Source organism: Bos grunniens, chromosome 24, assembly GCF_055505025.1.
Source record: "Bos grunniens cultivar Pamir isolate PY7600 chromosome 24, Bosgru_T2T1.0, whole genome shotgun sequence".
In the NCBI taxonomy this organism is placed as follows: domain Eukaryota; kingdom Metazoa; phylum Chordata; class Mammalia; order Artiodactyla; family Bovidae; genus Bos; species Bos grunniens.
In genome coordinates this window covers 28,440,195-28,455,931 of record NC_141188.1, presented here as the reverse complement: position 1 = coordinate 28,455,931, position 15,737 = coordinate 28,440,195, and the positions used below count along the sequence as shown (strand labels likewise).

The following is a 15,737-nucleotide window of genomic DNA, read 5'->3' as shown; positions in this document are numbered from 1 at the left end:
TCACCGACTCGATGCACATGAGTTTGGGTGAACTCCGGGAGTTGGTGATGGACAGGGAGGCCTGGCGTGCTGCAATTCATGAGATCACAAAGAGTTGGACACCACTGAGCAACTGAACTGAACTGAACTGAACCCTTTACATGTACTATGCATCAATACATCTTCCATGATTACCTAGGTGGTAGAAAAAGTAATTGGGAATTGATGAAATAACACTGATATGATTTTCCTTTGGAACAATCAGCTTTTTTCCTTTCCACTTCCCAAATAAGTTGACCATAAGTTTATCAGACAAGAATGTTGTTCCCAAGTTATTTTTCTATTCAAATATCCATCATAATCCAGTTGTAGTAAGTTGGCTGGAAAGATATGCTGAGTTGTTCCTTTAGAAAAAGAGTTAAGTGTTCAGAAGAAAAAACAATAAAATAGAGTGCATAAATGCTTGCCAAATGTAGACAAGTAATAATATAAAATCTAATACATTGTCAGTTTTATCATTTTTGGAATGCCTGTGATATGGCTTATTATTTTTTAAAAATGCTGAGGTTTTCTCTCTTCATTCCAACTATTTAGCAAACTGGTTTTATTATCAAGGGAAAATTTAATTTATGAAAAACAAACAAGCCTGGGGTAAGCATAATTAATTTTATCCCATTAAAGAAAGATTTATCTTGATCCTAAGTCAGGTATAGTCACTAGTTGAACTCCTCATTTCATGAAACTTTTCTATAACCACAGTTGAGGACTTTGAATTTCCCTTCTTTGACACAAATCTCTGACCTCCCAGACTTTATACTGCTTTACCCTATTGTATTTGCACTACATCATTATATTTAATTTCTCTTTCTATCTCCTTTAAATTTTTAAAGATCCTCTATTAATTTATATTATTCGGTGTTTTACTGTTAGATTATTCTTTCTAGTGAAAAAATTGTATTTATCTCACTTTCCCCTTATTTTGCTTTCATTTGTTTGACTTTTGTGTATTGAAATATACTTGATGTAATATTGTGTAATTGAGACTTTCACTCACTTAGGTGTAGAGCATGTTGACTGATACATTTATATATTCTAATATGATTGGCGTTTCTATCATATCACATAATTATTTCTTCTTGTGGTTGGAATAACTATGTTTTAGTCTCTCTTTTTTTAATTTTGGCATATTTTACTGAAAATCTTAGTTGAAATGAAGACGGTTGATTGAAATGCACATAAGAATTAATGGAAATAATATGCTTAGTTTGATGGCAACTGTGCTGAAAGAGCTGCATATGGACTTGTGTTTTTCTGATGTCTTTCAAGTAGTTATCATATTACTTGGCACATAATAAACATTCAGTAAATATTCAGTGATCAAATGAAGTCAAGAACAAAAGTGACTGAATGAATGAAAATTTATAAACAAGTAAACCTCTGGATATTTCAAGGTGTGATTAGTGATTTTTTTCCTGCAATTCTATCCATCAGTACATTTTTCATACATTTTAACATAATAGTGGCAACTTTGAATAAAGGTCACATTCAAACTACCTACAATGACATTTTATTTCACAAAAAAAAGGAAATTATGAAGGATTTCATTATAAATGTAATCTCTGTAGGTTAAATTTGTTGCATGAATCTTAAAATTATTTCACAATGACATTTAGCATGCATGTATAGTAGCTGGAATTATTAAGGAATTTATTTTCTAAATTGAAACACATTTTTTTCCTGGCCATATGTCTACATTGTATGCATTCCTGGATCTATATTGAACAGGCAGGTTGGCTTCTCATTTAAATGACTTTTTAACAAGTTTTAAAATTATGTTTTTATTGAAGTATATTGGTTTACAAGGTATATAATAATTCTTCACAGAGCAAAAATTGAGGTGGGATTGGGGAGGGTAGAGATAATAATAGAATAACAAAGGGGTAAGTAGTAACTGATTTTATAGCAGATATTAACACATCAAAGGAGAAGGCAATGGCACCCCACTCCAGTACTCTTGCCTGGAAAATCCCATGGACATGGACAGAGGAGCCTGGTAGGCTACAGTCCATGGGGTCTCGAAGAGTCGGACACAACTGAGCGACTTCACTTTCACTTTTCACTTTCATGCATTGGAGAAGGAAATGGCAACCCACTCCAGTGTTCTTGCCTGGAGAATCCCAGGGACAAAGGAGCTGGGTGGGTTGCCGTCTATGGGGTCACACAGAGTAGGACATGACTGACGTGACTTAGCAGCAGCAACACATCAAAAATGAGCTGCATGATCAAGGAATTGAAAATGGGTCATTCTTTGGATGCAATGGTCTTATTGCTAAAATCTTCCTTTTTTGTCCAGTTTGTCAAAATTTGTCTGTATTTTTAATGTCCTATGAGAATAAGATCATATAGAAAATACACTGAAACAAAGACTTTGTCTTTATAAAAAATGATTACGAGTATTTGCAGTGCTATTTTCATTGCAAAGAAACCATTTATTCTAAGAGCATGAAAGACATTCACATGTCTAATTTGCTAGCTATGTTCTGTGCGACTCTGAGGGAACTTTGGTATTTCCTGTCCTCTTCCTCAGAAGTATTTTATTTCACTGCTTCTTTTGACAGTATTGTCTCCTACATTTAGTTCAGCTATTAAGTTATTAAGAAGAATTAAATAAGTTCATTTTGAAATATTGATAGAGGACAAAGCACTATAAATGTGAGGGGAAAGGGTGGAGATACCAAGAGGCTGAGGTAGGAGAGAGGGCTAACGTTAGCCCAGTACATTCCATTCCATTCCCTGCCAGCTCCTGGTGGAACTTGACATTCACTCATAATTGAGAGCCGGTCTTTATAACATTCCTGTTTTCAGTGCCAGGTCTGCTGTAATAATGTTGCCATACTAGTGTTTCTGGGATCAAACTTCATATAAATTTAAACAGGGAATGCCCTGGAAGTCCAGTGGTGAGGACTCTGTGCTTTTACTGCCGAGGGCAGGGAACTAAGACCTTACAAGCCACATGGCACAGCCAAAAATGAAAATAAATAAATAAATTTAAACAAATAGGCAGAAAAGTTTGGATATATTTGCTAGTATTTGGCATGTGGCCGTATTTATTAAATTTAAAAATATTTGTATTTATTTATTACTTACTTTTGACATCTATTCTACCAGTGGTTATGATGAGAAAACATTAAGCAATATTTGTAAATCATAGAATATAAATTAATAATATAAACATTAAAATTATCACTGTAGTAAACTGTATTCAACTGAGTAAAAAATCAGCTGGGTGACGGATTCATGAAGGTAATTGCTGATGACTTTCTTTAACAAACACACAAACACCCCTTTGTCTCCCATTACCTTTCTATTATATGTGAAGTATGTATATATTCTTTTATTCATATAATAAAAAGACACAGCAAAACAAATGCTGTAATATATTTTAAAACACGAACTTGGGAACACCATCTTGAATCCCTCAGTTGGAAAATGCTGTCCATAATGAATGAGTGTACAGGGAAAATGATAAATAGAGTAGTATTTGAGTAAAAAAAACAGTTCCAGAATGTATTAGCTGTGTGACTGGGCAGTTCTTAACTTGAACTTCTCAACTATAAAATAGTCACATTGATAATATCTATTTTACCAGGTTATTAGTAAATATACAAGAGATAATATATAAGGTATTTAATAAATACATATTCTAGTGAACTTTTGATAAATAGCTATAGCTGCCTTTATTCTAATAATTATTCATTTTAATATCATTATTAATAAAGTATAGGTTAGAAATCAAGGAAAGAAGTTTAATCACCTCACTATTGTGGAATATAAAATGCAGAAGCCAGAGAGAAGTTTTAGATTCCTAGGCCAATACAAACCTGAGAATTGCATTTATTCAATTTGAAACCAGACACTGTGAAAAGCACACAGTGTACACAGAAGGAATTCAGTAGATTTAGGGCAAAGCAACACACGTCCTCTGGGGAAGGCAGGGCATATCAACTCTCTGTGCTCCAATGCTATGTGGTATATGCTACTAAAATATAGAAATATATTTTGGCACACATCTATCCATAATACGGTGATCCTACAGTTGTCTTACAATTTTACTGTTGGATGTAAAATCCAACCACTGTTTACATTCAAATAACTCCCATCATTCATAAGTTTCTGAAGGTCATTAACTACAATTGTGTAGTAATGGGTGCTTTATGTCATAATTATTGCCACATATATAAAATCTCTGAGTTTTAACAAGATTTAGACAACAAAACTAGGAGACCATCACCATAATGTTTCTCAGCTGAGATACTAATGCAAAATCAGTGTCTTTCAAACATCTTTAGTAGTGACCCACAGTTACTTATAAAATCTGGACATCATTCCCCTTAAGCTGCAAAGGAAAGTTTTTCCAAAGAATATATTGATTTTAGAGCAGTGCCCTAGAATTGGACAATCTAAGTTCAAAATATATTCTTATTTATTAGTGTAATCATTTCCTTGACTTTGGTCATGTTTTGTAACTGCTCTGAGCTTTGGTCTTCTTATCTATAAAATGAGAATGTTAATACTATTTACTTTTAAAAGCTGTTATGATTTTATGCATCTATATTTGTGTGAGTATACACGCACACACACACATGCATATGTGCATGACAAGTTGCTTCAGTGTGTCTGACTCTTTGTGACCCTATGGATCATAGCCTCCAGGCTTGTCTGTCCATAGGATTCTCCAGGCAAAAATACTGGAGTGGGTTGCCATGACCTCCTTCAGGGGATCTTCCCAACCCAAGGATCGAACCTGAGTCTCTTCTATCTCCTGCATTAGCAGGCAGGTTCTTTGCCACTAGTGCCTGAGAAGCAAGATGTGTATCTATGTGTGTGTGTGTGTGTGTGTATTTGAGATATATATATATTTGAGAGTGAGAGATACAGATATATGTGGAAGGAGTCGGGCACTGATTCAATAGAGCTATTTTTGTGTGATATTTAGATCAGTTTTTTAGCTTTCTTATTAAGATAATTTCAACCGAATAGTTACAGCTCTAGAGATTATGAATAACATTTTTTTTTAATGTTTAGCCATGTAACCCAGTCAGGAATTCTTGAGCCCATGAAAACTGAATGATTAAAATTAAAATGATAGAAGTATATTTTTATCATTAAAAACATACTCAAAAAATTATATCCAGTGTACCTATAATCAAAAATCAGTGATATACTGTGTATGGATAAGTGTATTTTGTTCTGTAATGTACCAAATTAAAAATAAGTCCCTTCATGTGGGGCTAAGACACTAGCTTTTAAAACTAAAGTTCTTGTACTGCATTTTAATGTAATTCATCAGAGTTTGGAGACCTTAATTCATTCTAAAATGCTAGGTGCTTTCTTGCTGAAAAGAGTGCTTAATTTAATTACTCAGCTTCCAAAATTGGTCAAAATATTTATATTGAACTTTACTGGAGTATGAAATTCTCAGTCTGGTGACTCCTTGCAGAAACCACACTTTATAACTTTTAAATGCATCATTCTTCCAACAACAGAACATGGCAAGCACTCTTCTGTTGCCTGTCAAAGAGTTTCCCAATTGTTTTGATAAATTTAATTTCAAAAGTTGGAGATCGATGTCTAGAAAAGTTTCTAAATGAACAATTAGTGAATTTATGCAAAGGAGTCTATGGGAGTAGCAAAAATATGTTGAATAAAATAGCTTATGAGACTTTTCTTCAGCATTATGTCAAAATCACTTGTTCAATTCAGTTGTAGTTCTGTTTTCTGTGAGATGTATGTGTGAAGAGGCACCTGTATGTTTATCTGCTTTCCATGTCTGTGCTGACCAAGATTTGCAATTCAAATACCAACCATTGTAATCACAGCTCTGATTCATAACTATAAATTACACTTATACTTTTGTTATTAAACTTTTCTTATTTAAAATGTATTTTACTTAGACTAATTTTAAGAATAGAATGATTAGATCATTTCTGTGACAGAGCTGACCTTAAAATAACCTCAGCTGTAAGAACGGAATGTATGACAGCAGATTGCAGAGACTGTATGATTCTGGGTACCATCTGAATGTCTCTGAAAATGCGAATGGTGCAATTAAAACAGATGTCTTAGGCTTCTGATCATTTGGTTTAGATGTCATTTGGGTCTCTGATTTTAGTCATCTTACTGGACCGTTCAGATCACAAATGATTTTTTATCTCAATTGAAAATATTGTCCCTATGAAAAAGACTCACTCCTCTGAGTGCCACTTGATACTTTACTAAAAAAAAAAACAAAAAAAAAACAAACAAAAAAACACAAATACAACTTCAAAAGACAATGACTAAAGCTGACAAATATTTTCTACATTGTCACATATAATCATAGTTTCTCACATTGATTTTTATTTTCCTGCGGACCATGCCAACAGATGTTAATATGGTATAAATGAACATGTCAATTTTCTCATACCTATGTTGACAAGTGTTAAAGAATTCAGCTTAAGAGGGACATGCTATCTGACAATTACCTGTCTTCATCTTTTATATCAACTTATGGTGTTGTCCATCCAGTGTTTGGTTTTCTATCATAAGGTGGCATTCGGGACAGAATGCAAAAGGCAGATATATTATTTTATCCACACCAGCTCTGAAACAGCACTTTCTGTCCACCTTTTGAATGACTGGCAGACCAATGAACCTCCTCTCCTCAAAAGCAAAGGGGAAGAAGGCAGGAGGATCTGTACTCTAGGTGTAGGATTCTTGTCTATTTTGATTTATCAGAAGACCTTTTTTTTTTTTTTAACTGTTTTAGTACTTTATTATTATTTGCAGGAATCTTTTTTTCAGAAATGAGGCATAATTAAAGCTGTTAAAATATCACCACTACAACATACATCACATTTTAATTCACAACATTTTAATTCACAGCATGTATTTAGGTTTTTAGCAAATTGAATGTGTTATATACCTGAGTGACCCTCATTCAGTGGCATCACAAGGTGATCATTCCGTAGAATTATTTTCTGGGGTAACTGCTACAGGATTTGAACTGCATTTTCAGGACAGATCTGAAGAAAATAAAATCATCAGTATTCAAAATGCATATTCCAATGTCACAGAGCTTATTTTCCTGCGTGTATTAATACAAGGCACTTTGAAAACCAGCTGGCTGTGAGACAACGTAGATTCCAGGTTGGCATAGTGAACTACACACTGTAGAATGTGAAAATGAAATTAAAGTCACTCAGTCACGTCCAACTCTTTGTGACCCCATGAAACTGTAGCCCACCACACTCCTCTGTCTATGGAATTCTCCAGGCAAGAATACTGAAATGGGTAGCTATTCCCTTCTCCAAGGGTCTTCTAAACTCAAGGATTGAACCGTGGTCTCTTGCATTGTAGGCAACTTCTTTGTCCTTTGAACTACCAGGGAAACCCTATGGCAATTGTCTTTTTTTTTTTTCCCGTATGGACTTAGTGTTATGGAATACCATTATTTATCACAAGATGCATATGTGTTTCTGTACTTTTGTCTTGCTCTTAGAATGTTACAAACAGGACTAATTCATAAATGCATTACATTTTTAGTAAAAATCCCTTCTGAGCTGTTTTAGATGCACGCAGTAAAATTTATTAGGCAAACTGTGAGCAGTTTTAGCTTTTTTAACATATGTGTTTGTTCTCTGGAAAGAGTGAAACAAATTTGTGTCATCAGTAATCTTGGCATTGTCGGTGCTTATCACTTTCATTTACTTTAGCTGCTTTAATGCATTTTTTAACTGTGCTGGGAAGTCTCTTGTGTTTCTGTAATTGCTACTAAATTTATATATTAATTTAAAATTTGTAATTTGTGACATATCTAGCTATTTCTTTCTCTTTCCTCCCCTATGAAATATTTGTGTAAACTTTTTTAAAATAATTTACTAAGATTGCACAATTCTGTAGGCATAAATTGAAACATATTAAATAAATTAATAATACATATTATATTGTCTTGTTTAATCTAAATGCATATTAAATAATGTCACTTCATCCCCTATAAATTCTCCCACTCAGAGAAGTACTTTTGAGAGTCATCAAAAAGGAGTCTTACAAGTGTCTTAAGATTTACCTCAGGTCCACAGGGCGCCTTGGTCTCCATTGCTCCCACATCGCTAATGTACTGGGTGCACAGAACCAAACACGAAAAATAGATTGTGGCCGAGAAGGAGGGCCTCCCTCTCTCATTCTGTTTCCTGTTACTGTACCTTAAAGGAGAACTTCAGCAGGACTAGTTTTGCTTTTATTCATTATAGCTGTATTTCCTTAGGTCAGTTTTGTTTTTTTTTTAATTCATTTTATTTTACACTCACCACGCTACATATAATGCTTTCCAGGTGACGATAGTGGCAAAGAACCCACTTGTCAATGCAGGAGATAAAAGAGATGCCAGTTAGATTCCTGGGTCAGGAAGATCCCCTAGAGAAGGACATGGTAGCCACTCCAGTATTCTTGTCTGGAGAACCCCTTGGACAGGTGAGCCTAGCAGACTACAATCTCTAGGGTTGCAAAGAGTCTGACACAACTGAAATGACTTAGCATGCACGCACACACAACTGCTACATATAAAACTAACCAATATTCAAAAAGAATATGAAATCCATATTGTCTCTTTCAAGAAACAGCCTATTTACTGGGTCTGTAATACCATGCCTCCCTCTGAAAAAAGAAATATGCCAAGATTTTCCCCAAACCATGTGTAAACAGTATATGTGGTGGCAGTAGAAAAAGTGTTTCTCCTTAAATTTATCCTCATGTCCATACAAATCGAAAGCTTACTTGAAATAGAAAACTACTACAAATGATGTCATATGCAGACCAGCATTTCATCAAGTTACTACTTGATGGTGTAGTTTCTGAACTATCTTTCTAATTTTGATATACAAAATTTATTTTTATACATTTACATTATCTCATGTGACTAAAAACCACATCCACTATTTCTTCAGTTTCTCTCTATATACCAGGATATATATCCTATGTTCTAGATTTTAAAATACATATAATTGATCTATCTGAAATTGAGTTTTTTTGTGAAGAATATTCTTTTATACAACTCTTGAGCTCTGGTGGCTCAGAAGACTTCCTTGGTGGCTCAGATGGTAAAGAACCCACCCTGCCATGCAGGAGACTTGGGTTCGATCCCTGGGTCAGGAAGATCCCCTGGAGAAGGGAATGGCTACCCACTCCAGTATTCTTGCCTGGAGAATTCCATAGACAAGGGAGCCTGGTGGACTACAATTCATAGGGTTGCAAAGAGTCAGACATGACTGACTGACTAATACTTTGACTTTGATTTTATATATTAAGTTAATCATATGCATGTTAGCTATGTATTTTTGTTTTGACATATTCCTAGTTCTGTCAGTACTTAGAAATATTTAAATTACAACCTTATTTTATTAATTTTTGTTTAAATCTATATTCTCTTAAACTTTACTTAATAGTCATCATATTTATAAGATAGTTATTAATATTCTTATTTTAGAATTGAGACACTGGCATCTAGAAAGATTAACTACTAACAGATTCATTTTTTTATTATTTCAAACCCAAGTTGATAGCCTTTATTTCATGCTACATCCTTTTGTCAAATCGTTGTTAAATATGACTGTATATTATAAAATTTTACTAGTTTTTGTCTATGTATAAAAAGGAATAATAGAAATTTTCTGGAACATGTAAGTGAATATAGCATTTATAGTACTTTAGCAAGTTTTCAGGTTAGAGGTTAATATTACAAAAGTTAATTGATTTCCTATATTCCAATAATAATCAAATTAAATTTAAATAAAAAATACCATTTATAATAACACCATAAAATGAAACCTCACTAATCTGATGCAAAAATCTTCAGAACACATGAGAGTATTTAAGATCCAAATAAATGAAAAAAATTATGTTTGTGGATTGGAAGACCTAATGTTTTTAATATATCAGTTCTTCCCAACTTGATCTATAAATTTAATACAATCCCTGCAAGATATTTTGTGGATGTGAACTAAATGATTCATAGTTTATGTAGAAAAGCAGAATACTCAGAATCACTATCAAAACATTTGAAAAAAAAAAAGAAAACTGGAAGACTTGCATTATTTGACTTCAAGCCCAAATATAAATCTACAGTAATCAAGAATATGTGGTATTAGAGAAAGATTCGGAGAAGGCAAAGGCACCCCACTCCAGTACTCTTGCCTGGAAAATCCCATGGACGGAGGAGCCTGGTAGGCTGCGGTCCATGGGGTCGCTAAGAGTCAGACATGACTGAGTGACTTCACTTTCACTTTTCACTTTCCTGCATTGGAGAAGGAAATGGCAACCCACTCCAGTGTTCTTGCCTGGAGAATCCCAGGGACGGGGGAGCCTGGTGGGCTGGCGTCTATGGGGTCGCACAGAGTCAGACACGACTGAAGTGACTTAGCAGCAGCAGAGAAAGATTAGACACTTAATCAATGGAACAAAATAGAGTCCCAAGAAATACACCTACATAGTGTATATCCAAGTGATCTTTGACAAAAGGGTAAAAGCAATTCAACAGAAAAAGTACAGTCTTTTGAACAATGGTGCTGGACAAATTGGACAATGTTATGCAAAAAAAAAAAAAAACCCTTATATACATAACTTACATAGTTTTAGAAAAATTAGCAAAATGGGCCATAGAGATACAGATAAAGCAAAACTATAAAACTTATAGAAGAAAACATAGGGGAAAATCAATCTATGTGACTTTGAATTTGATAATTAGTTTTCAGATACAATACTGAAAGCATGACTCATAAAAAAATAAGTAGATGTATTAAAATTAAAAATATCTTCTGTGATAAAGTTACTGTTATGAGAATAACAATTCAAGCCACAGACAAGAAAAAATATGAAAAACACATATCTCATAAATGACTTGAGTTAAAATACAGAAAGAACTTTAAAACTCACCATAAATGGACAAAAACCCAATTTAAAAATGAGTAAAGTATATGAACAGATATCTCACCAAAGAAGATATACAGAAGGGAAAAAAGAATATGATATTCAATATAATTTTTCATTGTTTAGTCTCTAAGTCATGTCCAACTCTTTTGCAACCTCATGGACTGTAGCCCGCCAGGCTCCTCTGTCCATGGGATTTCCAAGGCAAGAATACTTGAGTGGGTACCATTTCCTTCACCAAACACATCTTCCCAACACAAAGCTCAAAACCACCTCGCCTGTAGTGGCAGGTGAATTGTTTACTGCTGAACCATTAAAGAAATACAAATTCAAACAGTGAGATGCCTCTATAAACTTACTGGAATGGTTAAAATTCACTCCTCATTATTTATTTTAACCCATGGAGGATGACATTGGCAGTTGTTGAGTATGCAAACAATAGCACCTCTTCTTTATTGAATGTGGAAGTGTAAAAGGGTACAAGCACTTTGGAAGATGGTTTGGCATCTTTTTACAGAGTTAAACATATTTTTTCCATGTAATGCAGCAACTGAGCTCCAAGATATTTACACCATTGATCTGACAACTTACATTCATACAAAATCTTGCATGTGAATGCTTATAGCAGCTTTATTCATGATTGCTACAAACTGGAACCATTGTGATCTTCTTAATATATAAATAGATAATAGTACATGAAGTATAGTCTGTATAATGGAATAATATTCAGTGATTTTTAAAAATGAATTGTCAAGACAAGAATATAGATAAATCTTAAACGCATATTGCTAGGTGAATGAAGCCACATTCTATATCATATCAATTATAAGATATTCTGGAAGAGGCAAAGCTATAAGGATAGTAAAAAGATTAGTGGATGGATGCAATTCAGAGGGAGTCGAAAAAAAGGAGGTTTAAAGTTAAGTGACACTGTCTTTACCAGCCTAGTAATCCCAGTTTGATAACAAGTTACAAAGTGCTTGTATAACAACATTGTTAGCATTCCTTATGATGGAAATAGGGTTTATAAAATCATAATTCATGAATTATTTTCATGCAAATTAGCAACATGATCTGTCAGCCAGATATGAAATAAATTCAGTTTACAAATAGTTGAATTTGAGTGCAATTTTTAAATAAAATTTAAAATAAAGCACAGTATAATTACTTAGGACAGTTAACTTACCTAAAGTTGTTTGTCGTTGTTCAGTTGCTAAGTTGTGTCTGATTCTATGTAACCCCATGGACTGCAGAACTCCAGGCATCCCTATAAGTTGCTTAGAAAATGAAAAAGCCATTATCAAAACACCAGAGATGATTACACACACACACATACACACACCCCACATACACACACAAAAGAAGAAATAAGACTATTAAAAGAAAGTCTGAACCATAAAAACTAGAAAGTAGGTGTGAGAATGAATAGAGTTTAAGATACGGAAAGATACAATTGTCACAAGAATTAGAATAATATAATTTGAGTAAGTAGAGCAAATAATTTCTTCATAATGCAGTCGAGAAGAGTTAAAACTATAAAATCTTTAGCAGAAAACATTGGAATAAATTTTTATGACCTTGGATTTGGCAGTAGATTTTTATATATGACTCCAAACCTAACTGACAAAAGTGATTAAAAGGAAAAGTCAAGATTCATCAGAATTGAAAAACTTCCATATTTCAAAAATATTATAAAGAAACTGAAAAACCAACCCACGGGTTGAGAGAAAATACTTGCAAATCATGTATTAATATATTGTGAATTATACCTGTTATAAAAAGAAATTCACTAAAAAAGACTAGTTTTGTATATTTATACTCCTTATCAAAAGTAGAATTTTCATTATGCTTTGACTGAATTCAAAGAAACTCTTTATAATATACTATAAGAAACTTTAAACACATAGTCTTGTCAGTTCAACTCTTGACTCTTTAAGACTGAGGGTAATTTTTAAATTTTTGTCAACCGATATTCCATCCAACACGAATCCCTGCTGATACTGTATAATAGAGCAGCTTGAAGAGTTTTAGATTTTAGGAGAAAGCATCTTATCCAACTTGCCAGAAGGAAAGGCAGTGAACACTCTGATTCCCAAACCGAATAACTATCAAATGTGACATATGGTCATCTTGGACCCACTGTCTCTTTGGTAACAGTGCATCTTGAACTTACTAGCATGAAACAAAGAATGATTTCTGATGAGATATTTGTGACACTCAACTGCTCTTGTCAACCTTACAGCATGAGTTTCATTATGCCTGGGTGCATGCTAAGTCGCATCAGTCATGTCTCATTCTTGGCTACCCTATGGACTGTATGTAGCTTGCCAGGCTCTTCTGTCCATGGGGAGTCTCCAGGCAAGAATACTGGAATGGGTTGCCATGCTTTCCTCCTCTTAGTCTCCTGCATTGGCAGGTGGTTTCTTTACTGCTAGTGCCACATGGGAAGTCCAGTATCTTATAGGGCATGGTAAAACAAAACAAAACAAAACAAAAAACCTCTCACATGACTAATTCTATGCACATTCTCTAGTCAAATGTGACCTATATCTGCATGCTTAGCTAATTTATACTGTGCACTGAATTTAGACTTTTTTTTAAAATAAAGATTTTAAAGTGACCATCTAATCTGAGCCCTGTAGGTTACCATACAGAAATGAGAAACAGAACTATGAAATGATATACCCACAGCTTAAATCTGTGTAGCAGAAATATCAGGCGTCATCTTAGGTTTCTGAGTTTCTCTCCTTTGGTTATTCCCAAGCATGTCCTTTTTAGCAATTCTCCCTGCTTAGTTCTCCTTAATCAGTTGAAATTTGACCGAAATTACACTCATATAGTTTTTGGTTGTTATTGAGAAATAAAACCATTTATGAGCCATGTGTATTTCTAATACCAGCTGCAGTCCATGGGGCCACGAGGAGTCAGACATAACTGAGTGACTGAGCACACACACACACATTCTAACATTTAATAAACAAAATATCAGTAAAGTATATTTATAAACATGAAAAAGTATACTCAAAGTGGTTAGGTATTGTATAAGTAAAAATTGACCCTCAAAGCTATTGCCTAATGTTATTATGGTCACACAGTTTTTAGCTGAGAGTTAGAAACTGTCCTCCCATCATCCAAGTCTTATGGATAGACTCCTACTTATTATATGTCACTAGCTCATGGAACTTAGAGAATTCCCTGTCTACTGTAATTTAATAGAAGTGTGAAAACTCTTTGTCTTGCTTGTTTGAAGATGTTAGTCACCATTAAGAACGAGCTCCAGAGAACAAGATGGCAGAGGAGTAGGTGGACATGGACTACATCTCTCTCCACGGATACATCAGAAAGACATGTTCAGACACAGAAGTGCATGCAGAACACCATCTGAGAATGGACAGGAGTACCTGACCAGTGGAAAAGAATATATAGAAACACGCAAAACTCGGTAGGATGAAGGCTAGAGGGGGAAACGGGAGTGTTAGTAGGACTGGACCTGCCCTCAGCGGGTGGGCGAACTGAAGCAGGAGTCAGATCCCAACAGCAGGGCAATTGTCTGAGTTAGAGGAGAAACATTTAAGGCTGAGAGTGAAACAGCTGATCTGTGGCAGCCTAAATGGGATGAGAATTAGACAGTCCTTGCCGCAGCCATACATACCCGTGACAGGAACGCTGGTCTTCTGGAATGTGCAGAGACTGGGAGCTGGAATTTAGGGATTATGGAGTAATCCCAGGGCAAGGGCTGCTGTTGACTACAGAAAGATGGATTGAGGGGATGTGAGGGAGGAGATCATGGTGGAAAATGCCAGTGGAGGAAAGCCAGGCAGCCATGGAAGCAAGGCAATACTGCTGAGTCACACATAGTGGGTGGAGCCATCACCATAGCCTCTCTCTCTCCACATGTCAGCATGGGCGGCTGAACAATAGAGAGGCTGGCCCATCAAATGCCTGATGCACTGAATTACAGAGCAGGACCCTACCCAGGGTGCCCCTTTAAGTGCCTGAGGCGCCAATCTACAGAGTAGGACTCCAGCCAGGGAGGGGCCATCTATGTGCCTGAGGCACTGAACAACAGAGAAGGATCCCAGACAAGGGAACCTTCTTAAGTGCCTGAATGGGTGGGGCTACAGAGAAAGACTGGCCAAAGAGGCCTTCAGATTGCCAGCTACAAGAGGCTTGAAAAAAACTGATAGGGCCATAACTCCTGCAGCAGAGGGAATCCTGTCCCTGCACACTTGGAGCCACCATGGTCCCCACAAGACAAGCAGCTGTGTCACCTTCACGCTCAACTCTCACTGGGGCAGAACTGCCACAGGCAAAAAAGGTTTTGTTTCTACGCGTGCAGGATTGCTTCTGTAGTGTCCCGACTTTGCTACCCTGTAGACTGTGGCCTGCCATGTTTCTCTATCAGAGTGGGGGTTCTCCAGGCAAGAATACTGGAGAGTATTGGCCAATACTGGTTGACATACCCTTCTAGAGCACTATATTTCCTGCTGCCCTAGCCACCAACTCCCCTGAGTGCCTGATGCTGCCAGAACCCCTGCAACCCAAGCAGCTGCACCACTTCCACACCTGGCCTTCTCAGGGCAAACCCAAGTCCTCCAGGGCAGCCTCAGGAGCAAACCCCAGTGGATGGCCCACATGTAGAGGTGGAAATAAAACCACAACTGAAACCCAGGGGCAGTGTGGCTAAGGAAGAATACCCAAAATCTTCCCACCAGCTGTACAAACTGCAGGTTAAATCCACACAGTCAAACAAGCCGACTCCGTGTCTATGGAATATATAAATGCCCATTTAGAGC

General features: G+C 35.7%; 1 long non-coding RNA gene across 1 annotated transcript; it reads right to left on the bottom strand.

The window, feature by feature from the left end:
- Positions 1 to 6,906: 6,906 nt before the first annotated feature.
- Positions 6,907 to 14,848, bottom strand: LOC147345987 (uncharacterized). Its single transcript, XR_015154186.1, has 3 exons — positions 14,594 to 14,848; positions 12,128 to 12,218; positions 6,907 to 7,043 (listed from the first exon to the last, which is right to left on the bottom strand). It is a non-coding gene; the product is annotated as an uncharacterized LOC147345987 (long non-coding RNA).
- Positions 14,849 to 15,737: the final 889 nt, after the last annotated feature.